The sequence below is a fragment of the Ornithodoros turicata genome, chromosome 2, assembly GCF_037126465.1.
Source record: "Ornithodoros turicata isolate Travis chromosome 2, ASM3712646v1, whole genome shotgun sequence".
Classification (NCBI taxonomy): Eukaryota; Metazoa; Arthropoda; class Arachnida; order Ixodida; family Argasidae; genus Ornithodoros; species Ornithodoros turicata.
Genome location: NC_088202.1, coordinates 132255924 through 132283417, shown reverse-complemented (window position 1 = coordinate 132283417; position 27494 = coordinate 132255924). Strand labels below are relative to the sequence as shown.

The 27494-nt window shown below is 45.8% G+C and overlaps 1 protein-coding gene across 2 annotated transcripts in view; it reads left to right on the top strand.

The window, feature by feature from the left end:
* LOC135386162 (neuronal acetylcholine receptor subunit alpha-10-like) overlaps positions 1-27494 on the top strand; it is a 203140-nt gene that overhangs the window by 72523 nt on the left and 103123 nt on the right. The window contains exons 1-2 of one of the 2 annotated variants that reach the window (XM_064615931.1): positions 1658-1758; positions 15167-15204. The gene's annotated coding sequence lies outside the window, so the exon portion shown is untranslated. Of the gene's footprint in view, positions 1-1657; positions 1759-15166; positions 15205-27494 lie in introns of those variants that run through there. The other variant, XM_064615930.1, reaches the window with a different exon arrangement.

Here is a 27494-nt window from a genome sequence, read left to right as displayed (position 1 = left end):
TAGACCTTCTCCTCATTAAGAGTTGCATTGCATCATGTGTGTGAAATGCAATTCAGTCAAATCTCTTGTAAAAACGTAATTACAGAGACGGCCTCAGATACGACTGACAAAGAATCTGCCCGCCCGTCAACGTCAAATTTCGTAGCAGTCAAAATCCAACCATTTCCCTTCAGAAGCTTGACCAAATACACATCCAATTCCGTCGAAAAAAAAACAAAAAAACGTGATTCAATCCAAATCCAAATCATCTGCCAAAATTGTGATTCAATCCAAATCCAAATCATCTGTCAAAAATGTGATTCAATCCAAATCCAAATCGTCGTCATATTTTCCCCGTAAACCAAATCCCAAATCAAATCCACGAGCCCTTTGATGGATTTAAATCAAATCCCCGGATTTAAATCCGCAACACCGTTGTCCAGTGAAGCCCCATTTGCTGTGAAATAATTATGCAACTCAGTTTATCGCGGAAGCACAGAAAGAATCCCGCCGCAAGCTTTGTATTTCACGGTCGTAGCAGTGGCTTGAGCCAAAGTTTATCATTGCTTGTGATTTATATTTAGGAGTCCAAGAACACTACAAGGGATTGGTGTTGATGGACAACGTTAAGTAGTTATAGGTGTAGTTAAACTACATTGAAGTAGTTAAAGAAGTAGTTTTAACTACTCCCCTGAAAAGTAGTTGAACTACTAGTTAAACTACTCCATCACGAAGTAGTTAGTAGTTATAGTTAAACTACTGTAGAAGTAGTTAGCGGCCATCACTGCTGATAACGTCATGCAAAAGCTACCGCTTATCCCGTCGCCTTTTGCAGTCGGTGTTGGTACTACTGAGTACCCAACCTTTTAGTGTTTAGTGTTTTAGTGCTTTGAGTGTTCCTAGAGTACTAGGGCTTGGCACCCTCAAGTCAGGCATGGGGCGTTCGGCGCCGTGGTAAAATAAATCCGGGACATCGAAGCGGACAAAAGGTTTCGACGCATGGAAATTTTCCACGCCCATAAACTACGCAATCATTTTTCACCTGTTCGTTCTATACGCTGTCATCGCGTCATCATGAACCCTACCAACCCCTTGCGGTCTGTGCTATTAACCACCGTTTTGGGGTACAAACGAGCTGGACTCTCCGTGTTTTTGAAGCCATAGCCTTCATATTATTTTCAACTGGATATCAGACATAGCCCCAATTACGAGTACATCCGAAAATGGGCTGCCTTAGTTGTGATGTTAACATCTGTTGTGCAAGTCTTTGTTTATTTCGCGACGTCCACCAAAGGGCGCAGACCGTTGCAAACCTACCTAGAGAATACCGATGTCGTCTGAAGTGCATAGTGTTATCACAACGCATATCACTTCTAATCAATCGCACCATCAGTTCGCAACACGTGTGGAATGCCTCGCCACGCAGTGGGAGGGCGTCTCAACGCAGGGTGCAACATCGCAAGCAGCACAAACGTACTGAAACGGCGAAAGCACGGGGGTGGACGGGTAAAATTAGGTCATGTACTTGAGCTGTCACTACATCGTACGGCTTCGAAAGGCGTAAATATGGCCCTGCCCAACCGAAACAGCTGAACATACATGGTAGTAGCTGGCAGGTATGTTATCAATATGGTGCTTCATTTCGAAGATTTGCCCATGAAAAGTAACAATACCCGTCCACCCCTATGCACTTGCACTTTCAGTACATGATGCTTTCTGCGTTTCGCTTATGCACTCAAGAAGAAGAAAAATACGTAGCCGACGGATGACTGCAATAAGGTACCCGGCTTGGTATTTTTATCGTGAATCGTCACAAATGTTACGTACGAGGCGGTCAGAGTATTGCGGTTACCGATTATGCTGCGCTGCCGTCAGCATCGTCTACCTGCACGTCGAAGTTAGAGAGCGCATAGACTCCAGAAGAAAATGGCCGAAGTTGGGTAATGGATAATGCAATCACTGTCCCTTCCTACTTTGCTGGAATAAAACGAAGCAGCGTTACAGCATTAACCTCCACCAACCCATCTTGTGGTTTTCTGCAAACAGTGTCCGGACTGACAAGCTGCGACGACAGTGAAGAGTTCTTAGCTAATCAGATTTTTCGCTGCAGGAGCGTTTGTGAGTACCTTCTCTGGAGTGTGGAAACAGCAGTCCTTTCAATGAGATAACACAAGGTCAGGTAAATTTATAGATGTATCGACAACCTCCACCCATGATGTTAGTAACACGGTAGGAAGTTCGAGCACCTTTCGTTCTTCTTTTTTTTTTCTTTTTGTGCGTATGTCTGTAAGAAGCTTCGTAAGATTCATCTAACGGAAAACTCAAAATTTCGAGTGGGTGCTCAGACTGACACTTGAAAAGCATGCGAGTCCGGCTTTGAGTTCAGCCAGTTCTTTCTCCTTACAGTTTGTCAGGAGCACGACTTGGAAAAATGAGGACTACTTAAAGAACTCAAAGAACTGCTGGAGTATTGATTAAAAACGTCGAAGTGTGCATCGCGTTAGTGAGTCTAGGGTTCCGCGTTTTCGATGTTTATTTTTGGGCGGATTCGGCGTATGTTTTTCTATGTTTATTGATTTTCGCGAAATCTGGGTTTTTCGATGTTTTTCCTTGAGTGTACATGGTTTACCCGACAGTTTTCGGCGAATAGCAATTACAATGTAATTTCAGTGCTGCGCGCGTCTAATGCAGCCTGAACTACAGGAACCAATGAGAATTACCAGTTTTACGAAGTACCAATTCGAGTTCTATAAGTGCTGGAAGAAATGACCTGAAGGCGTTTGTTCACCTTGTTTTTTCATAACGTAAAAGCGCTAAAAACAGGACGAACACAAGACACACAAAACATCGAGCGTTCACTTTCAACAACTTTACTGACATGCCACATGGAAGGTGCTTATATTCATTGCAACAGGAACTCCCTTTCCCTTTCAGATATCGAAATACTTTCCGAGCTAACTCACGTGTTGCCCACATAAAAGGCAGCTTTCACACGGGGCAACTTTTTCCAGCAACTATGAGCAACTTTGGAGTTGCTGTCAGCCGGCAACTTCCAGCAACTCGAGTTGCTCATGCAGAGTTGCTGTGAATCGCTCGCCTACCGAAAACTTGAGAAGTTGCTCGTGCACCGGCCAATCAGCGAGGGGAGCATTTACACGTGACTCCCGATGGCGTTGTGGATTTCGTTCGTGCATTCCTGGGTTCAAATCCTGCAGGTGCAGCTGAGAAATAACTTTTTCTGTTTTTACGAACTTCACGGAAACATATCAGTTGCCATTTCTGGAAGGTAATAATGATCTATTGGGGCAATAAAACTGACTGAAATTTGATAAACAGCAGCTAAAGAAAATATTCCACCAGTTCGATTCGAACCCACATTCTCCGGTCACCATAAGGTTGCTTGTGGGTGGAGCTACCGAGTTGCTGCGTGTGAACGCGGACTCGAAATTGCTCGAAAGACGTTGGTTTGAGTTGCTTCGAGTTGCTGGGAAAAGTTGCCCCGTGTGAACGCCGGCTAAGCACCTTCCATGTGTCATGTCAGTAAAGTTGTTGAAGGTGAGCGCTCGATGTTATGTGTGTCTTGTGTTCGTCCTGTTTTTAGCGCTTTTACGTTATGAAAGTTTATCACCAACAAGCCCAAAGGGATGTTTTAATCGCCTTGTTCGTTACGAGGATTCTTCATATTCACGTGGCGCCGCTATTGTATGTTCTCCGATAATCGCGCCGCACCTCTTCCACAGCCCACATTAACTCTCACGCGACAATACTTGCATACGACAACATCTTCCTTGCATGAGAGTTCAAAATCTTTATTTTCGAACGCATAGTCCGATGCCCTCTTCCTTTTCCTTCCCATCTCGGGTGCCGCGGCAAGGCAGGACCGCCGTACGTGGAAAGTGGAGGTGTATGTACTGTCGTAACCTCTCCACTAAACAACGAAAGGCCGGTGACCGAGATTCTACTTGACGTCACGTCCCTAAAAGGTTCACAAGCGTGGTGGGGCACCTATAACGGCAGAAGAATGATATTCCGACCAGCGCACCTGATCCGGTACAAAAGGATTGACGACCCTGGAACACTCAATGTGATCGTAGGTCATAAGAAAAGAAGAGTAATAAAGGGAAGACTGCTTGGCATTGCAAAACGACGATAAAACCGGAGACACGGAACAGAAAAAAGACAAGACGACACGTTCTCAACTTGGCATGCTGAAATCTTAAGGCACGTGCAGCAATTTATCTGTTATGGTTCCTGGAATATTCCTCTGTATTCGATGTTTTTCTATTAAAAACCGAAACGCGTACATATCTTGCACTTGGCTAGCAGGGCTTATTATTACAGGGCAGTGAGCGTTCATGGACTATGAGGTTTATTTTACACATTTATTTTTTCACCCCACCCCCACTTCCATCACCTTCAACGTTTCAACATTTAATTGTTGGTACTGTTGATTGTTGGTACATAAATTACTAGTGATTTAGCATTATGCACTGATTTGCACGGCACCATTTATTTTTTAATTAACACCCTGCGTATTTTTAATTTGCTTCCTTTAAGTGGCCCTCAAACACATCAAACAGTACGGATATAAACACACAAAACATAATCACATAGGGAGCGAAAATACCGGCTAATGAATATGTCGCTTCTTTTCGTGCTCTTTATCAAGTCTGATCAAACCCGCATTAGGTGTCAAGTTTATAAACAGGCGCGTCTACGTCGCTTGAATTAAATATGGCATGCGAAACAGTAACGCTTCTATAAGCACCAGACCTGGTCATTATCACCAAAATGAAGTGGTTGTAACGTGTTAGATGGATATTATTATTTTTCCTAATTATTTTCTTTTCTTTTTATTTATTTTGTTCTTCTTTCATTTCTTTTTCTTTTTGCTTTGCGGAATAGCAAGCCGACGTCCCGTTTGGATGACCTTTCCTCCCTTTTTTTCTTCTTTGTTCTAATAAATATATCCTCCCCATAGTATCGGAGTAATCAATTTACCTCGTAAAAGCCTGTCATACCTGTGCCGAAACCTCATTGCATGTCGGTAATAACGTCCAAGGAGCAACTGCAGCGGGATCAGTGGTGTTCCTCCTATCAGCTTTTAATCATGACATTGTATCAGGCGCCACAGATTGATGGTTCTGACCTTGGATACTTCATCACTTAAGCGACTAACATGCTGTATGTTTCTTGCCTATAGTGGATGATAAGTTAACTTCGAGATTAACTTTATTTTTACATTCTTGATCCGGGTTTCACGGCGAAGTAATATTTCAGATAAATAATATGTACAGAGGGGAGTGTTCCTAAGCCACTACCTGATCCTTTCTAAAGTCACTGTTATGTTTTACATTTGTTTTAATTGATTGATTGAATGGTAAAAGAAAAGATGGAGATGTTTTGTTTTCATATTCTGCTAGTGTTCGTTTGTTTAACTCAACGTCTTAAGGTTTATTGGTCGTTCTGCTTGTCATCCTGTTAGCCCTTGTTTGTGGTAAGTTATTACTAGTCTAATTTCTTTTCATATTCTTCTTTCTTTCTTTTTCTTAACTCGTCCTCACCTCTTCTCTCTTTTCTTTTTCTTGCTTTCACTCATATTCACTTTTCCACCGGTTATCCCTATACAATACCGTTGAGTGACACATGATAATCGTCTCTTCTTCTCCAACAGTCCGTCTGTCCGCTCTGTCTGCACTAGACAAAGCCCGCTGGGCCTTCTTTTTCTGCATCACTACTCTGTCACACAAAGTACAGGTGTCGTCTCCTGCAATACAACAATTCGCCGAATATCTCGAACAAGGCAAGTCCGTGTCTGCGAGTGGGTGTACTGCTGCAGGCGCCTCATCTCCATTGCTATACGGTATCCAGAAACGCGGCTGTGACTGCCGGGCTGATTGCGCGGCTGTGATTGCTTTGCTTAGTCAAACACACTACACTCCATCAATAACTTATACTCGGTTTCAACTTAAGAGCGGCTGAAATGCTGTCAGTCGCTTTTTGAAACGTACCGGTACACGTACACACCGGTACACGTTTGAAACGTACACACATGGGCGGTACGCCAGCGTGCAAACGCGTTTCGTTATTGTTGCTACCTCAACACTGTACCGACACTTTTTGCGCTCCTCGTGCAAAGTTACATTGTGAAGCATTTCTGCTTGCATCAGCAATCATCGGAATCATAGACTGGTACAACATAGATAATACCGATGCAGAGAAGGAACGGCTGAAGGAGCGAGATACATATGTTTACCTGCCGGCAACCAACCCACATGGCCACACTCAAATCGCAGTTATACGTAGATGGGTAGAAATCCAGCGAACCGGTAGAGATGTAGGAAGGGAGTTGCCTCAGGACAGAAGCCGCCGATATTTCGAACAGAGACTGTTCTTCTTCTGGGCACCGTCCTCATCATTGGCATGGTATTTAAAGGGTTAGGTGTGACGTGTTTAAAGGTTCATGCGAATTGTGGGTCAACTGCCCGGAGGGAAGAAAGGTCCGTACGGGTTTTTACGGCGGGAGTGAATGGCTGCTTTGTTAGAGTGTGGAGGGGATTATGTGAACGTAGTGATCTAGGCTACAGACCGGTTGCAGAAAAATGGAAGGTTCACGAACACGTGGACGAAACGGGACAACAGGCAAGAATTCGCAAGCATAGCGAAAGATAAGGAGGTTAGTGGTTACGTGGGGAAAATTCCAGAACGAGCAATTTTTTTTTTAAATATATATTTGTAATACAAAGTTGTGGCATGCAGTAAGAGAGCAGAAAGCAGTGGCCATGCAGAACATAACAGATGATAATGGAGGTAGATGGGAAAAGCATATTTTATTTGTGAAGTGTTTCTAGGGTGCCTTGTGATTTGTTGATACCGGACGGGTGAAGAGCGTTGAACTTGTATATGAGATAAGACTCCCTATCACGTCTGTCACGTGTGGATCTAAAACCGGTTTCTAGAATATATAGTTTAATGTTGTCAAAATTGTGACCAGGAACGTTAAAGTGTTCGGCGACTGCTGTGGGGAGTTTGTTGGACGTGTCGGTTCTGTGTCCGGTAAGGCGGTTGTTCATTTGTTGGCCGGTTTCACCAATGTATTGCATAGAGCAGTCGCCGCATTTAGTGCAGTATATAACATTGGAGCTTGTGCATGTGAATGCGTGGTTAACGGGGTGGGTGTAATTGCTCGCAGTGCTTTTGATGGAGTTAGCGTGTTGAACGTGCTTGCATGTTTTGCAGCGCGGGAGGTTGCAGGGTCGTGTTCCCGTGTACGGGGCGCTCGTTTTGCTGATTTTGGCATTGACCAAGGAGTCTGCCAGGTTTCTTGCGCGTCGGTATGTCACCTGTACGGGATTTGTGAATATGTTGTTAAGTCGGTCACTGCTTTGGAGGAGGGGCTCGTGCTTCTGTAGAATGGCTTTGATGTTTGGAAGTGCGTTGGAATATCTTGTGATGAAGCTTATTTGGCACGCGTCGGGATTTTTTCGGTTTTCCAGAACCAGAACCAGATAGGCAGTTGACCCACAATTCGCATGAACCTTTAAACACGTCACACCTAACCCTTTAAATACCATGCCAATGATGAGGACGGTGCCCAGAAGAAGAACAGTCTCTGTTCGAAATATCGGCGGCTTCTGTCCTGAGGCAACTCCCTTCTCAAATCGCAGTTATGTTCGTTGAGTCTGCTGTTCACGTAAGTTCCCCTCTCGTCGTTGACAGAGACAACAAACAACTTTTAGTGACAATGAATGGATTCACTTGCACGGTCACATCAAACAAACACAAAAACGGACGAAAGATCCCGCGATCCCGTTCAGCCCGCCGGCGTCAAAGGAAGACACTTCCGTCTCGCCGCAAGTGCTCAGATTGGATGTATGAAAAGCGTTTGCGGATCCACGCTTGAGAGTCCTACATCTCAGAGGCTCTTTCACGGAACGACACTCCAAAATTCGCAGCCTCGTCTGCTTTCTCCAGGAATCTGGCGTCGCTCAAAGGCTATGAGTACTGCTCGGACTTCTCGCCAACTCTCCAGTGACTGCCCTAGGTCTTAACTTACGGCCGTCATCAATCCTTCATCCGCTATCACCATCTCATCTCATCCTGGCTACAGTCGTGACGCAGCCCCCATACGTGAGGTCAACAACGTCGAGCCGGTCTCGTCACCACCACCACCACGCTTGAGAGTTGCAGCACGGAGTGGTTCTCAGAATTGTCAGACATATGTCCGAAAAGTTCCCTTAGAAGTCGGCCCAGGACGCACATTACCCGAGAGCGGTGACGTTGCTCATCTCTGTGAGGCCGACAACGGCAAGCTCTTTCAGCAGCACTACTACCACCACCTTCCCGGAATCGCGCATCGCTTATGGGAGGACGCTGCGCCGCCTCAAGAAATGCATATGTGAATGAGCCTTAACGGAGTTGCTCCGCCGGAGAAATCGGATTGGAGTGCCACCAGGTGCTACCGTAGTTTCGGGGTAGGCGCACTATCTGTCGCGACGTAGAGTGTAAACATACTGTTGCGAAGTTGAGCACAACTATAGACATCTCGTTTGCTAAGATGCATTGTGCCCTCAAAGCCCTGGAACGAGACGACAAGGAAAATGTTCTGCACTGGGTTCCTTTTGCGTTCACGTTGGAATCCCCGGTAATGATTAAGCTTTCTAACGAACCGGCCCTCTAACGAACGATGCACCAGATGGAAACACTAGTGAAGCAGCGTGGTGTCTACAATTAATCCGAACCTTTCTTCTCGCAGTTGTTACAGATGGCGGTTTTCGCTGGGCGTTGTTGTCTTGGATGCAGATCCCCGCCGCGCCTACGGCACGTCTCGTTTATAGACTCCATTGGGCTCGCTCAAGACCTTTGTCGGTGCTTCTTCGGAGCTGATTTATTATTCCACACGTGTTGAGTAATATGGTCGATGTTCAACACCGTCTCGGCTACACCTCGTCTTCCCTCTGCCCCACTTGTGGAGTGCACGGCGACCTCAGCCACGTCATCCTGGCTTGCGGGCAATACCACCACGAGCGTGCCCTAATGGAACTCTCTATGCAACGCCTTGACAAGCGGCCGTTCAACCTAGCGAAGATCCTCGGTCCGTGGTCGAACGCTGCCCACCAGACGCAGGGCCTTCGTCTTCTGGCGGAGTACTTGTGCTCCACCGGTCTGGCGACGGCTCTTTGAAAGCCCCATCATCATCCCTTCATCCTCCCCCAACGCGAAGTAGGGCAGTGTACCGCCTCAGCGGCGGTGAATCGCCCACCCCATCACCATCCAATATATATGTGTGTGTGTGGTCGATGTTGCCGCCTTTTTCGGGACCCGGTGAAAGGTGAGCCTGCTGCTTTTGGACTGCTTGATCTTGACGGGCCACGAGCAACGCTTTGCGGAGGACGAGATCCATCAGGTGCAGCTGCAGCTTCTCGAACAGACTGCGACCGAAGTCCTACTACTAGACGATTTCGGATTAGGTCTCCTCTTAACCTGCCGCGGTCGAAAGTTTCCGTCAAGACGTAAAGAGCAGCTGCAAGATCTTGCCGATTCTTCTCTTTCATCTTCTTTCTTTCTTTTACACGAGTGTTGTACAGTGTTCTCTCGTAAATCACGTTCCATCCAGGAGGTACGACATACTCTTCGAATTTTTTTCAATACATTCGTGGTACGCGTTGCTTCCCCCGAGCTGAGATTGAACGAGCGTGTCCGCCAGGTTTGTCTCTTTTCGTCCTTGCAACGCTGAGGAACTGCAGAAATCCTCGCTTCCATGCTGGCCACTCGTTGGGCCTGAGGGAGAAAGGTCCTGGTTGTGCTATTTTGTACGGCGTCGTCACGGGCGCTGCGCTGCCATACTTGACGCTCAGGGGAAGCAATCCATGCTGTGTGAAGAGTAGGTCAAAGGTACGCTCTATGGAACGAGTACACGCTACGGACTGACCACGCCCGGCAGGAAATCTAAACAGGCAGAGAACAGGAGAAGCGAAGCATCAGCCTTGAGCTCACCGGGCGAAAACTTATGACAGTGAGTCATTCCGTTCAATGCAGTATCCACAGTATGCTCTGTCTAGATCTCGCCCTTCACTCCAGTCTTCTTTCTCTAGGCTCACAGCCACAATCCTCACACCGCACGTGTTGAACCACCTAATGACTACACAAGATCCAACATGCGCTTTCAGTCCTTCAGCCCTCGACACAATGACACAACATCTCATTTTACAATGCCCTTTTTGCAGTCAAGGAAGACGTAAACAACTTCATCAACGGCAATGGCTAGCAAGTAAATGATGTCATTTTTCGCGGCTCAACGCGGGCGGAAAGACGCTTTCCTTTCTGCTTGCTTTCCTGGAACTGCTTTCTTTCCTTTCTCTACCTTTCCCTGTCCAACACTCCCCCTTTCCTCTTGGTTTTCTGGTGTTCCATCGCCCATTTTCTTGACTCCTGCTTGGACTGCAAATCTGAACCTACACTACCGCTCGTAGACTTAATCGTGACGTTGCCCGGCTTCCGATGCCAACTATGGTGAGCAGTTACACCACCGCCACCTTTCTTCAGTCTTGATGACGCTGTTACTGGACAAGAAACCTCTCTTGGAACTGGGACAGAGCAAACCATATAGCTACGACATCTGATTTGGAAGCTAAGCTACTGAGGGACACCACAACTGCGTACCCAGCAATACCTCTAAACTAAACTTGTTATTGTCGCAATTTGTGCGCCAATGAGATCACATCGTGGCACTCAGCATGTATACTGAAGCAGAGAACACAAATTTTTGCGGAGTTTCGCTATCGCAACTCACGTAATTGCAGAGTAATTGCACTCACGTAATTGTTTCAACAACTGTGACGATTGTTTATAAATGCCCTGTACTCTCGCCACGTGCTTCTCCGCAATAGCGTTCGAGTGCTTAAAAATACAACACCACTATAGGCCAAGCCTACGCTTCATAAGCGGCTTACCTGTCTTCTGTGGCCAAACCAAAAAAATCCCGCTGCTCAAGCTCGGACTTAGTTCACAGCAAAAGTAACGTGTTTCTAATGTACGACTCTTTCTTTTTTTCCTTACTTTTTACTTCTCGTTTCCTTTCTTTGTTATTTCAGTCACCCAAAATAGCTGAGCTGCGTCGATACAAATCACGGAACGATCGTCCTTATACTATTTTCCCCGGAGTTGTGTATGCATGGGCTGCCGTACTGGAGGCGTTTTTGTTTCACATACTCCTTTTTCGGCCACTTTCTAATATGGTCCTATCCTCAACCCTCTACTCGAGCTGCTCCGCGAGACCAATTTTGCATTGCATAAATCGGCCGCGACTTGAAACGCCCCCCGAGCTGAGAAAATCCTCCACGTGTTCTTCGAGTATTTTTTCTTTTTTTTTTTTTTGTTTTGGTCCGTGCTAGCGCCGCGGCGCAACTGTGGCTATGAGCGGAGTACATACGTGGACAGATCGAGGGAGGACAGCAGAATGGAGTGGCAGGCAGAGGATGTTAGTATGCGGCCGACTTCTTCGAATACTACACTACAGTGCTGGTGTTTCCTCGGCCCAATGGTTTCTCTAGTGAAGGAGCCCTTCTTTCCTCCGTTCGCTGGAGTCGACACGTCGAACCGAGGATCGTCTATGAATACGGCTGTTAGTAACGCCATCGTTTTCTGGCAGAGTACAATGCCCTATCCAAATTACTGTTTCTTTTCGCGGTATTTCTAATCGGTACTGAAGTAAAGTTTTTCTCCCCATACCGTGGGGCATTACGCGAGTTTCTTGATCGCCTTGTCCTGGCGAACCTCCGCTCGGTGTTCCGACCTCAGGCGTTACTTCAGAACTTTTAACGTTCAAGTCTAGTTTAGGTCCGACTCTCGATTTTAACCTTGAAATCTCCATACCTGAAAGTAAAAGCGCAAGCGCGTCGTAATCCGTCGTTAGTGCGCGGCGGTTTGTTCCTCAAAGTTCTCCAGAGACCACTTTGTCACGGAAAGTTTCAGCAGCAGTGGTCGTGTCACCTTCGCGTGTCCATCGTTTACCTATGACTACCTTCGTACAGCTCGCCCTATACCCTGCATGCTTTACTCCAGTTCTTTCTCCCCCGTTGCTCTGAACGCACAGCAAAGACACGTTATTTGCGCTGGCTATGAAAGTGGATGCCTGCTATTGGTTTTTAGAGTTTCAGAGGTGCGTGCTACCAAAGCACAGCCTTTGTTATGCACAGTGTGTTTCTTTTTTATTCCTGCGAGATTTTTTTATAGGAAAGCTGTGGGTGCAGCGTTGATGCCATTTTCGTAGTAGTAGGGTTTTGCGGTCATGCGGACGTCCTGTAATGCTACGTCCACGCTACGGCACTGAACGCCGCCAGACCCGCGAACGGCGGGGAATGCCGGACAACTTGTCCAGTTCCACACTGTAACCCGTGAGAGCCGGGAAAGCCGCGAAGGCACCGAAGAAAGCGACGCGAGAGTTGAACCAGGCACAAACAGCTCCCCATAGAGCCCATAGTTTGAGATAATTCACACAACACTGGGCACACGACCGATGAGAGTGCAACGTTGTAGAAATTATGCAATGCCCGTCGGCCAATCAGGAGCCTTAACTTTGGCTGACCTTTCGACCGGTTCCGGCTACCATCGACTTCTACCGGATTCCACGCCTACCGCCGTTACCCGATATTCAAAATAACTGAAGCTTCTTTTGGCTAAAACAAATATTTATTTGACACAAAGCACTGATTCAAAGATCTGATACATGGGTGCACTGTGAATACAAAGTCCACTGCGTTGCTGACGCACTGTTCGAACTTGCACCAAAATGAACACAGCTCTCGAAATCCGACAGGGCCCGCGCTTGTTCTTCACTCTCCAACTCACGAAGCATTCCAGTTCCGGAGTTGATAGACTGTTCGTGGGATAATAGTCGTGTCCAGGAACAGCACAACACACGTTGAATCACATCGACGCATGAATAAACCAGCGAACACTTCTACAAACTGTTCTGCAGATTGACATCACCGAAACACGGAACACAAGAGGACGCCTTGCCGGCCGATTTTATGATAAGCATCTTCTTTCGTTGTTTCCAGAGAAGAAAAGACGTTTGTGTGGCACGTAATCGTAATCCTGTCTTTGTTGTCAGGCCTCAAAATCCGACGGCGCCCGAACGCGTTCTTCACGCTCCAACAGCACCAGCACACGAAGCATTCCAGTTCCGTAGTTGATAGACTGTACGTGGGATAATAGTCGTGTCCAGGAACAGCACAACACGCGTAGAATCACAAACTGTTCTGCCGATTGACATCATCGAAACACGGAACACAAGAGGACGGACGCCGTGCCGACCGATGCGAGCTATTTCGAAACTATGCTGAAACCACGACCTACTAGATTATAACGACCATGTCACAATCAGCAAACCCTATGAGGTGCCTGTCCGCACGATCCGCCAGGGGCGCTACTGACGCACCCTGGCAGACTGGCGCACGATTGGACGATGAAAATTTGAATTTTGAACTCGCAGAAGCGTATGTACGACAACCGTAGCAGACGACAGCGATAGCTCCTATGAAAACGCGTAGAATGATGATAATAATCAACCTCAGAATTAAACATCTGTGGAAGTCCACAGCTTGTACAGAAATACTAAGGTAAGCTGAAGTACAAAGTATTGTAGAAGTTGAGGAAGCAATAACAAGGACGATCAGAAGCGCCACCGCTGCCTTCCAAAAATGCGGCGCATGGGAGGGGTGCGCCTGACGTGGTCGTTATAATCTAGTAGGTCGTGGCTGAAACTGCTGAAACGGCCGCCGGGACGCTGCACACACATGCGCGCGTACAAAATGCGATTTCAAAACGTTGTCGACGAATTGGAGCGCGCACACAGTCTGGGCCAACGAGGTTGCAACGTTGTAGATTGGCGCAGTGGTACATACTCTACAGCCGCATCCTCGGTTACCTGAGGAGGACTGGTTGAACTTGCTTCTACTTATGCCGGGAGCGCCGGGAAAGTCGCGAGTCTGCAGCAATCAGCACGCTCCACGAGCGAGAACGTTGGGAAGGAAGAGCAGCGGCGTGGACAACAAACATGGCGGATGCGTATCCCAGGTCTACGGTATTATAATGAACAGAATCAAGGCTCTAAAGCAGCGCTGAATGTTGTACGACAGCAAAAGAAAGGGAAACAGGCACGTAAATATTTTAGCAGATCGGAAGTGATTATGACGTGAAGATTTTAGCTGAACGATAACGCTTGAGAAAATGCGATAAGTTAATCGGCTTACATCACGTTGCTGATCTTTGATTTTACAGCTCCCTTTATCGTGTCGTTTCCATAGAGTGCTGTCGACCTGTTAAAACTCCCGAAAGTATGCTTCTTTCGTATTCAAAATGGAGTCGTTGTCCTTCATCTGCTGCAATGCTATAGTCATGCTAACGCATTTCGTACGCGTTTGGCAGTGCGCCAAAGTACAGCCTTTTCCTTTGTTTCTTTTTCTTTTTTTTTTTTCTTTAAATACCCACCCATCAATCCGATGTCGTACTGCCGCCATATTTAAGCGTATTGCTGTGAGTGATGCGATCTATCATTTCAGTTCAAATTTCGCGCCCCCATTTTTGACGCACCTGCTTTTATGCATTCCGCGCGTTGTAGCCCTTTGCTGCCAGATTCGCCAAAAATAACAATGATAACAATGATAACAAATATATGGAAACGTTTTTCGACACTTGAAATATGTGTTCCCTATTGCTGGATAGGTCAGTTCTCGCACATCACAAGTCTGGCCTAATCCAGCCCAGCAACGCTCTGCGCTCAAAGCTCTTCTGACATTTCTGGACACCATAGGACTTCGATCGTTATTGTGAAGGGGCTCGCTATTTTATTCCACACTTTCCCACCGGCAATGGGGTAGAGTATCGCCTGTGGCGATGTAGCTCCCCACTCTCCAAAGCCAAAATAAAGTTGTTGTTGTTCTCGCACAACAACAACAACAACAAATATAATGAGGATGACGATGGTGATGATGAATGGAGAAATTCGCCACGTGAGTTGTGTCCAACTACCCCAATACCGATGGGACTCGCACATTCTCGCAGATTTTAAGTGATGTTATTCTTTCCACGACGCAGCTGTTGATATGCTAGAATGCCACGGTGCCGAATGTACAATCTGTCTTAAATACATCGTGCTTCATTTTGCCTCTCTTATCTTTTGCAGGTAGAGAACGAAGCGAGCAGTCCGCTCAACGCCTATGCGTGAGTCACATTTATGTATTCCGTATCATTGAAAACAGGAGTCTTGGTGACTGTTATAAAGAAATTAAGGCTCTTTTTTTTTGTATAAACGAGCAAAAATACCACAAAGTATATTTGTGCCGTTATAGCGGTAACTCATGAAATATTTTGTAGACACTCACGCAGCACAACAGAAGCAGTGAGGTACAGTAGTGTCGAAGGAAAGTAGTTCTCCAAACGAATTGCTGTTAGAACTGGGACTTCTCACATATTCTTCTCCAACGTATGTTGTGTTACTTTTGAATTTTAATGTATGTATGTATTGAGAGGAAGGTGGAAGGAACAAAGCTGAAAGGGTGCTCTGCACAGGTGGCACACAAAAACTTCCTTCTTCCCCCTACTCTTCCTTCTCATTTGGGGGATATGGGTCACTGCCACCCGCGTGCCCAGATCAACCGAAAGCCCAGAAGCTCCGAATATTTTTTCGGAGGAAATGAGGTTTTGGTTGATTTGGGACGTCGGTGGAAATGGGCGTTTGGAGGATAGGAGCTGCTACCGTGGCTTTCGGGCGCGACCTTGTTCACCTCTAGCTTCGAGCGTAGTTCAACTCTACCAAATTTGTGACGCTGTCGAGCACTATGTCGTCATTTGTTTACAAACAGGGAGAGGTCTATTGTTGTATATAAACGAAGAGTATCTAAGCGTGTTGCAGTCCTCCGCAGGTAACTCAAGCTCGAACTCAACTGCTCACGCGCGCTGCACCTGTGTAATGCTATTTTGTGTCCGAAGTAACTTGGAAGTAACTCGTTCTTTTTTTAAATAACTCAGTAACTGCGAGTTACATTTGAGGCCGAAGAACGTCGTTATTAACTTAGTTACATTTTTCGCACAGTATCTTAACTTGTAACGAGTTCTTTTTGACATGTAACTTGTCAATCTATGCATATTTATCGTGTGTGTGTGTGTGTTGTCTTCTGTTCTGTATGTATATTATTTTATTCATGCGTTATTGAAACGCTTTCAAGAAATGGAGCAGCAGACCCCTGATGGGTGTCACTTAGCTCTAATGTTTTACATAAACAGGTATTCTCTCTCTCTCCCTCTACAAATGACAGTTTACTGTGCCACTGTGAAATGCCGAACGAGAGCAACTTAGAGAAACGAAGGTAACAGTAAATCAAACCTTGATCGTGCATGACGTTGAGGACTAGACATTTAACGTACAAGTATAGGTGCACTGCGTATAGGAACATCTTATTAAGAGAAATAGTACTGATGGAATCTGAAAGGTCTTCAGTCAAAGTTGAAACATTTCGAGACATCAACGCGCAGCTTTTTTTTTTTTTTTTTTTTCGTTCAGCAAACCCAAGTTCGGTCGTGTTAGTAATTTTGATGGATGACGGAGTAATCATCATGGATGATCGCAGAGCCTTGCACGTTATGTTCCATCGTTATATCCATCCATGTATGGTTTGTCCCGGGCAACCTTGTGATGTCACACATCTCTGAAAAAGAAATCAAAACTGGATGTACGTATCTTCACATGTCTGAGAGACTTGAATCTAAAATGTTCGCAGATGAAGTTAAGACATCCTTGGACACTGATCTACCTGTGCCGCGTCAACGCCTCGTGAGGGTAGGTTTTCAAACAAAGACTACAATGATTTCCACACGACTCTTCGTCACATCACACTTTCGATTCATGGAAATTAAGATTTCTTTATCTTTTTGCAACAGTGATCCATCTTTTTCGTTCTGAGTTTGAACGGAAGCAATCTTTGTCATTTATCAGAGTGAATATTTCGCCTATTTGGATAAAGAGCCTACAAAGTCAAAACATCGTCTTTGGAACATCGTTCCCCCTATTCGATTTCACCGTTTGAGCCCGGAGCGGAGATGGACCTCTCCAGTTACTCCAGAAGTTACAAAAACGACATTGCGAAAAGCCACTTGGTTGAGTTTCAATTTCACTTCCGTGTTTTTACTTCCGATCTGTTCGAATCTGGCGGGACTTTGATCCACGCACTTCCTTTGAAGCCAGTGTCTTCTTTCTGCTTCGTCAATTAAACCACCAGAAAGGTCAAGATGGGTTTCAGCGAGGAAACTTCAAAAGACTGCTCTCCGCGTAATTGGATTTGAACATATTTTGATTGGGGTTGTCTGACTTCCGCGTGATCAGCCAGCACGCGTATAATGTTGTACAAACAACTGAGTTTGTAATGATATGACGTTCAGAGGGCGTAGTTTAAAAGGAAGAGCACAACAGAAAAGGATTTACTTCTTCAATTGCAAGCTTGATTTGACCCTTTTGTCCCAACGAGTTGATTCATCAAAGGAGCGTATTTGAGGAGCGTCTTGTGCTTATCAGACTTATAACCCAATTACGTGCCTCTCCATCGTTCTGTTCGTGTGCACTAATCATTGGTTCTCAGCAAAGCCGTTAATTAGATAGTGCTCAGTACATCTCGGCTTCTTGAAAAGTTTGCAAATGTACGTGCGTGGTACAGCTCGTATCGAAATTAACTTGAACGACGTTCCGGCCTGCGGACCCTGGTGGCAGACTTTTACGTATATTTTAAATACTTTTTCTGGTATTTTGGTACTCTACTCCAGTGTTTCCCAAAGTGTGGTCCGCGGACCCCTGGGGGTCCGCGAGAGTGTCCGTTGGGGTCCGCGACCGTCTCTCACATTTCAGAGAGGATTTTCGTCCCCATAAACACGCGTTCGTACATACTGCCCGATTTCCAAACACCCAGAACTTCCAAAATTGCTACAAGTATGCTTCAACGGCTAGCTTCTGTTTTCTGATAGAAAAGTCCTGCAATGCACGTTTGTCCGCGTCATACACATACAAACAAGACGAAGAAACCAGACCGGAATCGTTTCTGAAGCTGTATCGAAAGCACGCAGCAGCTGACGAGGTTGCTGGTTATGCACTGGCTAGCATGGGAAATACAGTGCGTCATATCGTTTTGCTTCGAGTTCGAACTGACTGAGAGTGTTCCTGTGTTTAGCGCATTTTATATTTGGCACCCTGCGGACCTCTTGCAGCGATGGTGGCACTACAGATGATACCTCGCACTGAACGCGGCGTTGGGAGTCAACTTCGCTTCTGTCTAGACAGTCACTTGACCATGTTTATGCCTGCACAAATGTAATTTCGTATCTTGTTATACCCTGTCGCGCATATTAAACGCGGTCTGCAATCTGTGTACACAGCGCGTATCCCGCTATATTTGTGTGTGTGTGTGGGGGGGGGGGGGGGGGGTCCGTGAATTGGTTCTCATCGCTTCCGGGGGTCCGTCACCGCCAAAAGTTTGGGAAACGCTGCTCTATACTCAATACTTCTTGCGATTAGTACTTTTAAAGTACTTGCTACTCAGAACTCAAAATACATTCTTTCCTCGTCAACCCGTATCCGGCACACTGTCCTCGCAATGTCCAGATTTTCAACTGACTGGAACTTCGCCCTCGTTTTCCTTTTTTTCTTGGGGGGGGGGGGGCAATTCGCGCATCTGTCATCTATCCTCCTGTACAATTGGCTGGTCGCACGATGGACCTTGCTTGTCAATAGCCCGACACCTTCGGCAGAAAACGGTCCCTATTCATATTGGATCCTATTCCATTAGGTGCAAGAGAATCCCGGCATTTATACCGGCTATCTCATCCTTCTTTCGCCGTTTGTTAGCAGGGATCGGAACCGGAACTGAACCCGAACCGAAAACCGGAAAAAACGTTATTTTCTGACGAACCCGAACCGAACCGAACCCGAACCCGAACAATTTTGTTGCTTGTCCTGAGCCGAACCGGAACTGAACCGAAAAAAATTGATACGGTTACCGGTTCGGAAATCGGTTCAGAGGTGAATTAATTGTATTACTTCGACCTTTACTACTTAATTGTACTACTACGACCTTTTTTTTTTTTGCTCACCTGAAACGGTTATCTCACACCTTTCTCTTACAATCGTGTACGGTGAGCGTAAGCTTGCTTGCATGTAGCAAAATTACTGCCCGTGGACCGGTTAAACCGAGGCCGAAAAAAGTAACTGTTCCAATCCCTGTAAATGCCCCGACCGCTGACAGATTTTTTTTTTTTTTTTTTGTCTGTATATGTGCGGGGGTGGGGGGTTCTCCCTGAGACGAACCCGAACCGAACCGATGTACCTGAACCGGTTCAAGCTGATAATTTCGGTTCAGCGGAGCTAAACCCGAACCGAACCAATATGCCTGAACCCGAACCCGAACCGGACCGAAAAAAATACCGGTTCCGATCCCTGTTTGTTAGTTTATCCTTTATTTCGTAATTCTTTTCTTTTCTTTTTATTTATTTTATTCTTCGTTCATTTATTTTTATTTTTTCTTTGCGGGATAGCATGCCGACGTCCTGTTTGGCTGACCTTTCCCCCCTTTTTTTCTTCTGGTCGAATAAATATATTCCCCCCCCCCCCCCCCCCGGCATTTATTTCCTCGGTCACCAAAGCAATAAGCACGCGCCAGAGGTTGAAAGATGGCGAAATTCTGGCTCCGAACATATCACCAAAGTGTACCAAACATTAATTGACACCAAGATTTTACAAATAACATAGGCTTAAGTATGACGGATGAAGTTTATTCCTTTCATTTGTACGGCCATGTTCAGAATACGCGTTTCACTTACTGCTAATACTAAAGTGCTCTAAAGAGTATCTTAAATACTTCTTAGAGTATTTAGTGCTCTACTCAAATTACTTTCAGTTTGGGGTATTTTGTACTCTATTTTAGATACACTTTACGCGGAGTACTAATACTTTTGCGCACTATTTTGTTCATGTCTGCCTGGTGGAGCTTACTGAAAATAACGGTGGATGGTATTTTGGTCATCTACTTACAGTTGAAGGGGTGACCGTCGTTATATGTTTGTCGTCGTTGTTTTCTGCTAGGCGCTGCCAGTGTTGATCTCTTCCCGCTTCGCAGGCTGGAGCGGTGTTCAAGTTAACTTTGACGAGAGCCGTACGTGCGTGGTGTGTGTGCTCTTGGAAACGTAATTGACAATTCGTGGCTTTATGTCACGAGACGATTATATGATCATGATCGACGCCACAGTGGATTAATTAGTGAATTAAGTGGACGTCTCTGGATTCATTACGCCCCGCTTAGAGTCCTTTAGCATGCACCCTAATCTCACCACACGGCGCCCCGTATTTAACGTCCCTCGTGGTAGACGGCGTGTCTCAGCAACTTGTACGCGCTCTTCGAAACAAAAATATCAGCTACAGGAACACTCGAAGAACTCGAGGAACACTAGAAGCAGCTAGACATCTTCGACTATCAATATTATGTTGCAAGCATCCGTCGGGTTCAAGTTGTCATGTTTTTGTTTGTTTGTTCTCATATAGGAATTGGTACGTGAGATATTGAGTGTCGACTAATCCCTTAATTTTTTTTATTTTTTCAATTGCAATGTGTGTATTTTGCTATGTCGCTTCTTAGTAGATTTGTGAACGTTTCTGGTGTTTCTTTTTTTATGCTGCGGACATCACGTAGCGTACAAAATCTGCTTATTTATGCCTTCGTCTCCTTTCCTACGTCCTTTCCTCCCTTCTGTCTCCTTTTCATCTTCCTCCTTGGGCCTCTTTCTGATGACACGGCCCGCGAGACACTATACGTCCGAGCGCTTCGTGCATCAATGTGATTGCGCTGGCAGAATGGCTTCCAATGAACAATAACATCAGCAATGACGCAGTTAGGGGTGCTACAGCTGGAGCAGTCGACGCCCTCTCGTCTTACAGATGGAGCGCAGCTTTTATTGTGATCGGTGCTAAACAAGAAATGGAACGCTGAAATGTTAAGTCGAATTCGAATGGTCGATCTGGATCGCCTTTTTTTGTTTGCTTCATGGCGGAGAAGGAGTGTTTCACTGGTCGATCCGGATTGGATTCTCATGTTTCATTTGTCGTCTGAGATCAGCTCGCTCCGCAACGAAGTGCTCGCTCTTGCTGTGCCAACTTGCCAAGGTGGTGGTGGCAGTGCTGAAAGAGACGCCCTTGTCGGTGTTGTGTGCCAAGAAAGCTTGGACTCCGACGGATCTCCAAAGAGTCACTGACGTCACTTCCTCGTCTTCCGAGGCCGAGCGACAGCGAACGTTGGGCCGACCAGCTGAGTTTGCCGGATGCGGGCCGACGACATCCTCTAGCTTCTCGGCCTGAGCGTATAGTTGTTGTTCCATTATGGATTCCGATTCGGACTCCTCTCTGTCGGGATTGGTTGCTTGTAGCTGGTTCGGGTGCTCGCTGCAGCTCGATCAAACGAAGATGCCATCAGGTAAGCCATGCTAACACTAGACTCAAAGAAGGAGACCACCAAGGACGCCATGCCAAGGGAAATTACCAAGACATACGGTAAACTCAGACGAGACGGACATCCGGTATCCATCCAGTGGACATCCATGCAGTCACTGCAAGATCCCTAGAAATGAGAAGGCGGACGAGAGGCTGCAGAAGAAGCCCACTCCCTGACGTACGTGGAAAACGTACCACTGACCAAAGACGGCATCAAAAGGGCAGCAAAGAGAACGGCAGATGTGGAGATGAAGAAGCTCCTGGACAACCTGCACCTCGATGGTCCATGAAACTACACAGGTTGTAGACACATGAGCCGACCTAACGCAGCACTCATTGATCGATTCCGACTTGGTACTGCTTTCACAGGAGCTTACAGGTATAAGATAAACACGACCGACGACTTCCCATGTCAGACAATGCCACACAAGCGAAGATGACATTCATCTACAGCTGCACTGCACGAAATATGAAGACGAGAGAAAGATCCTCGAAAAGCGTCTCTCCAGACTGGACAGTCGGCCACTTACCATTGCAAAGATTCTGTGTGCATGGTCTATAGACGACAAATCCGGCAAGTCGGCACGCTACCTGCTCAATTCCTCAAAGCCCCAAACCCGTGGGACCTGTGACACGTGTGCTGCGGCGCATTTTCATTTTCCTGTGTTTGGGATTTTGTGTGTGTATGTGTGTGTGAAGTTTCATGTGCCTTTTTTCATCCGGATGAATTTTTTAAAGAGTAGCAAGCCAAATATTAGTTGACCTCTCTCATCACTTAAACATGAGAAGAAGACCGGAGTCGTCAAAAAGACAGATGTTATGAATTTCAAATGATAGATGTTGTGAATGAATGTTATGAATATGATTCGGTACCAGGGAAATCGGATAGCCGAGAGAAAAGCGTGCAGCAGAACGGTGAACGGGTGAAGCCAGTGGAGTCACACAAGTCGTCCCTCCTTGGACAATCAAACCGCTTACGTGTTCGATGGCAACATCAAACACTCACAGTTATGGTTACGAGTAATTAAGTCATTATACACGCCTCGTCGTTGTTGTGCTTGATCTGTGTGGACGGTTATAACTCTACGGTAACAAAACAAACAAAGAACAGCAACAACTTTATATCAAGACGATGAACGTTACAAGTTAAAGTTACAAGTCGGTTGTGGGTTTTGCCTCCTTCAATTTACTGAGACACACAACGCAGATGAGCTTCATGTAGTAATGCTATTTCCGTGTTCACTTATGACTGCGAACACCGTTACTGATGTTTAAATTTGACTTCCAAGTATGCAGACACATTTTTTTTAACTCCACTTTTTATTCATTCCTTCTTGCACCCACTGAATATGGGTTTATGTTCTTCGAGCATTTCTTGTGACTAACGCACAGCAACAGATGATTGCAGTTCAAACGAAGCCAGTTTGATATTTAAAGATAAATAAAATCAAGTTTGATAACTCGCGTGTCAGTAACACTCTGGTAAGAGAGTACTACCAACTCACACTTTCCCCATTGCACTATGTTGCTCCCCGACAGATGCCTAAAAAAGGTGGTAGCACTTTTCACAATGCCACATATTTTGCGCAACCACCATATTGCGCCAACCACAATCTGCAATACTGCAAAATAACCCCTGCCGAAATTCTCAATAGAAACTACGATTTGAAATTCGCCCATCTGTAAGTTGAAAACAGAAACGGCATTTTGAAACTGATTAATGGTTCCTCGACGAAAAATGATCGATTCCATTGCGGCTAGAATACGGCACCACTCAAGCTGTACTTTTTATATCGTACCTTCTTTGACGGCGTGAGCCCGTTCTTTTTGTATGTTTGTACAATTCTTTCTTTCTTTTATTCTTCGTTTTTGTATTTGCCCTCATGTCTTTTGTTTCGTTTTTTCGCTATTTTTCTTTAAAAGCAAATATTTCGAACAAAAACAACTCGTTCTTTCTGTTGGTGGTCGACGAAAATAGCGACCAACTCGTCACGGCAAAATTGCAGACACTTAGCGTGGGGTAAACGCGAAAAAGAAAACCCTCGACCCTAATGGACGTGAGGAAAGTTACGAAACATATTCGAAGAGGTTATTCAACGCCAACCAAAAGTCGACGCTTGCTATAGGATACGTGCGTTTACTTACTTTGTACGCTTTACGCGGCCCGGTGGTCGCGGTTTACGCGTTGTAAGGTGGTGTAAGATGTTTGGCTTACATTAGCATTCAAGATATGCAATCAGATTACAACAAAATGAGGCAAAGTTAGTTATGGATACGTGTGATTGCGGCAGGTCGTTCCAGTCGGATATTGTTTTACGAAGAAACGAGTACATGAAGTAGGAATCGTGACAACTGATGGGCTCTATACTTGACAGTTGCCTATTGATAGCCTATTGCCAGTCTATTGATAGCCTAGATGAGGTGTAGTTGGCAGGACGCATAAAATAAGAGCGAATGGAAGAACCGTTGTAGAGTTCGTGACAGAGACATCGGCGGGAACGTTTCCTACGTGATCAGAGTATAGACACACCAAGTGATGAGTTAAGTGAAGCGGTGCTAGAAGGGAAAGAGTTATTGGGGAGAATAAACCTGGTGGCGCGATTTTGAACAGATTCTAGAAGACTGGTGTAATTAGCATGATGAGGGTCCCAGACGCTGTATCCGTACTCTGGTTATAGTATTAGTAGTTAGTAGTAGGCAGTCAAATCACTGTAACCCGCCCTTTTACTGTATCTCGTGCACAAATTCCGTAATTCGCGACGTCCAACAACCTGTGTCTTCAATGTTTCGGCGTTCCATGCGAAGCTGTGCGCAACTAAGATGAAAAAACTAATCAGGTATTTTGCGAACCTAACCGAGTCATTGTGTTGCATCATGGCACCACATGTAATGCAAAAATGTATTCACTTCTCTTTATGGCCGACCTACTCTGAGTATAGGTGTGATTTTCTTCGCATAGTTCTCTTTTGTGTGCTGTGGTTTCAGCACTTGATAAAGAAACCTCGGATAGGTAAAATCAATCCACGGACCCACCTCTGTAGCGTGACCCATGACCACAGCTGTCCTGCGCAACAATGCCAGTAACTGTCATTATATGCATTAAGTATTTATTTATTGTATGTACGTGAAAGGCCCGCAAAGGCGGGTACAACATGACGGAGTGGAGCATACCAGAATAATAGAGACAAGTGAACATAAGAGAAAAGCAGGCACGTGATACATTCCATAGTACACAATAGGCAAGAATATATGTACAAGAACACAAGGCAAAAAATACCCAAACTCCAAAAGTTATGGATGAGACGCTGAGTAAGAAGAGGATTAACTAGGGTGAGCAGAATAAATCGTGGATTGCTTGCTTAAAAGTCAAATAATCACTAATTGTAGCAATGTCAGGAGGAGAATCGTTCTACCAACGTGAAGTTCGTGGAACATAGGACTCGGGAAAACGCTGAGTATTACATCGGTATTCTCTTACCTTAAACGCATGATCCACACGGTATTATCATCAGGTTTCTCTTTGATTTGGCAGTGGTCACTAGAAAAATATTTTTTTCGCATAGAAAATATACCGTACCACATACCTAGACCTCGGTCATGAGAGTCCTTTCTGAACATATCCTGTGCCCTAAATAACCCAACTTGACCTCACGATTTGATTGCTCATTGCTCACTGTATATCACATAATGTATTCTAGTCCTGGTGGCAGTTTTGCGTCCCTGATAAAATTAGATTAGTGTACCTCCTTCTACATGACCTGATGCCTGCTATCACTGACTACAGATGTGATTGATTGATTTTAAAAGAAAAAAATGGAGATGGTAGTCTCGAGCCACTCGGGACTGGCTACTCCAGGACGCGTATATAATAAAAGGAAGGGAAACTACACTAACCTCGACGCTTTGAAACGCTTTGAAAGAATAAATGAGAACATCATCACCTAGCTTGGCACCAAAAGCGAAGTCTCAAGGCACTAAAAACAAAGAGCGTCACAATGTGTCAAAGAGGTCCGTCGAGACGAGAAATTGCACAAGGGAGCGCATGGCAGGTATGAGCTGATTTCCTGGCCAGCACCCAAGAACCTTTTCGGTGGAGTATGGCCGATTATCCAGGCAAGACAGGGACGACATAAGGGTACATCGGTGTGCACTGTACCTCGGGCAGTCTTGGAGTATATGATCCACGTCCTCAACTACAGATGTGAATTGACTACCCACAAGGAATATTGGCTGCTTTCGGCTACTTCGTCGGGGCGCGCGGCATTTTTTTTTTTAATTTCTTCCTGGCAACAAAGGTCGGCACTTTGGCTCACGATCACTGACGATCACAATCATCTGGTAAAGCGTATCGACGTCACACTCACTATGAACTCACGCGGCGGCCGATATCTCGGGCTGTATCTCGCATCCATGATCTCAATATTTCGAGCAGCCTAAAATTATCAGACGAGTCGAGACGAAAAAAGCTGGTGATCGCATGCAACAGCGCCACCAGACGGTGATCTCGCACGATAATCTCTCATGCGATGACTGATCGCACTGTCGCGATCACGAAATCAAGAACCAAGAACACACACAATATCAGTTGCGGCATATTAGGGCACTCACGAGATAATGTAAAAGATCACACACAGAAATGTACAACTGAGTTACTTGTTTGTAGCGGCCTTGATCAAGAATGAATGTCATGCGCGAGCGGTGTTCGACTGAACACCGCTGAGCCTCTGCATAATTCCTCTACATATTTCTTCCTCATGCATGTGTTTGATGGAGGATGAATCACATATGGTTCCGAATCTTGATAAACATATAGGGAACGCAATAATTTTTCCGCTTCGCTTTTTTCCGGAAAAGCCGTAATGCATAGTTCCAATTATTATAGCCGCGTAACCGCCTTGAACCAGCTCAGCAATGATGTAGAGTATTTCCCCCTTGCGATGAAACAGCCCATTCATCATCCTATTAATAAAGTTGTACTAGCCGCTCGAATACGCAATGTGAGGGCAACAAGGAAAATAAAAGTTTGTCCATAATGCAATACTCGCTAGCATGTACTCGAAAATTAGAAATCTCTTTGCAGGCTAAGTCAGCAGCTAAAGCTTCTGGTTCTTGATAATTAGTGTAAAGCGCCAATAAACATAGACCGATACATTCTTCGCGCGGTCCATGGAAATGATTTATACACTGTTCATCACTAAAATGAGCGCATCAAGTTAATCAATTTTACGAGGGGTGTTCAAGTGAAACCGGGACTTTCTGTCTCCTGAGTGTATAACTGGCTTCCGCTACTTCTTTTTCGTCATTTTCACACGTGACAGGCCTCCGTGTTCACCACGTGGTGGTCCAAAGTTTGTGCAAAACAGAAGACACGTGCTAGACAAGATGGCCGACAACGAGGTGAGCGCGCACATCGAACAGCGAATTGTCATGAAGTTTCTCGTGAATGAAAGCGTAAAGTCACCTGAAATTCACAGAAACCTTCAGGCTCAGTATGGCCACGATACACTTAGCCGCAGCAAAGCGTTTGAGTGGCGCAAACGGTTCCGAGACGGCTGTACGTCAGTGCTGGGCGATCCCGGACGGGGCGGCTTGGAGCCCAGTGTCAGGGTTCATCAGAACATCCAACTTATGGAGCGCCTGATCCTCAAGGAGCGACGGATAACATGTCTCGATATCAATAGTGCATATTACTGCCAGGTTCTCAGGGATGTGCATAAGGCGCTGAAGCAAAAGCAGCAGGGCCTCATCACCGAAGGAGTCCTCCTCCTACAGGACAATGCACACCCGCATACCGCGCATCTCACAACACGCACCTTACAAGAACTTGGCTGGGAGTTGCTGCCACATCCCCCTTACAGTCCTGACCTCGCCTCCAGCGATTTCCATCTCTTCGGGCCACTGAAGGCGTTCCTTGGGGGCCGCCACTTAAGCTGAGATGACGAGGTCAAGAATGCGGTCCAATCATGGCTGCTACGCGCCGGTAAGGATTTCT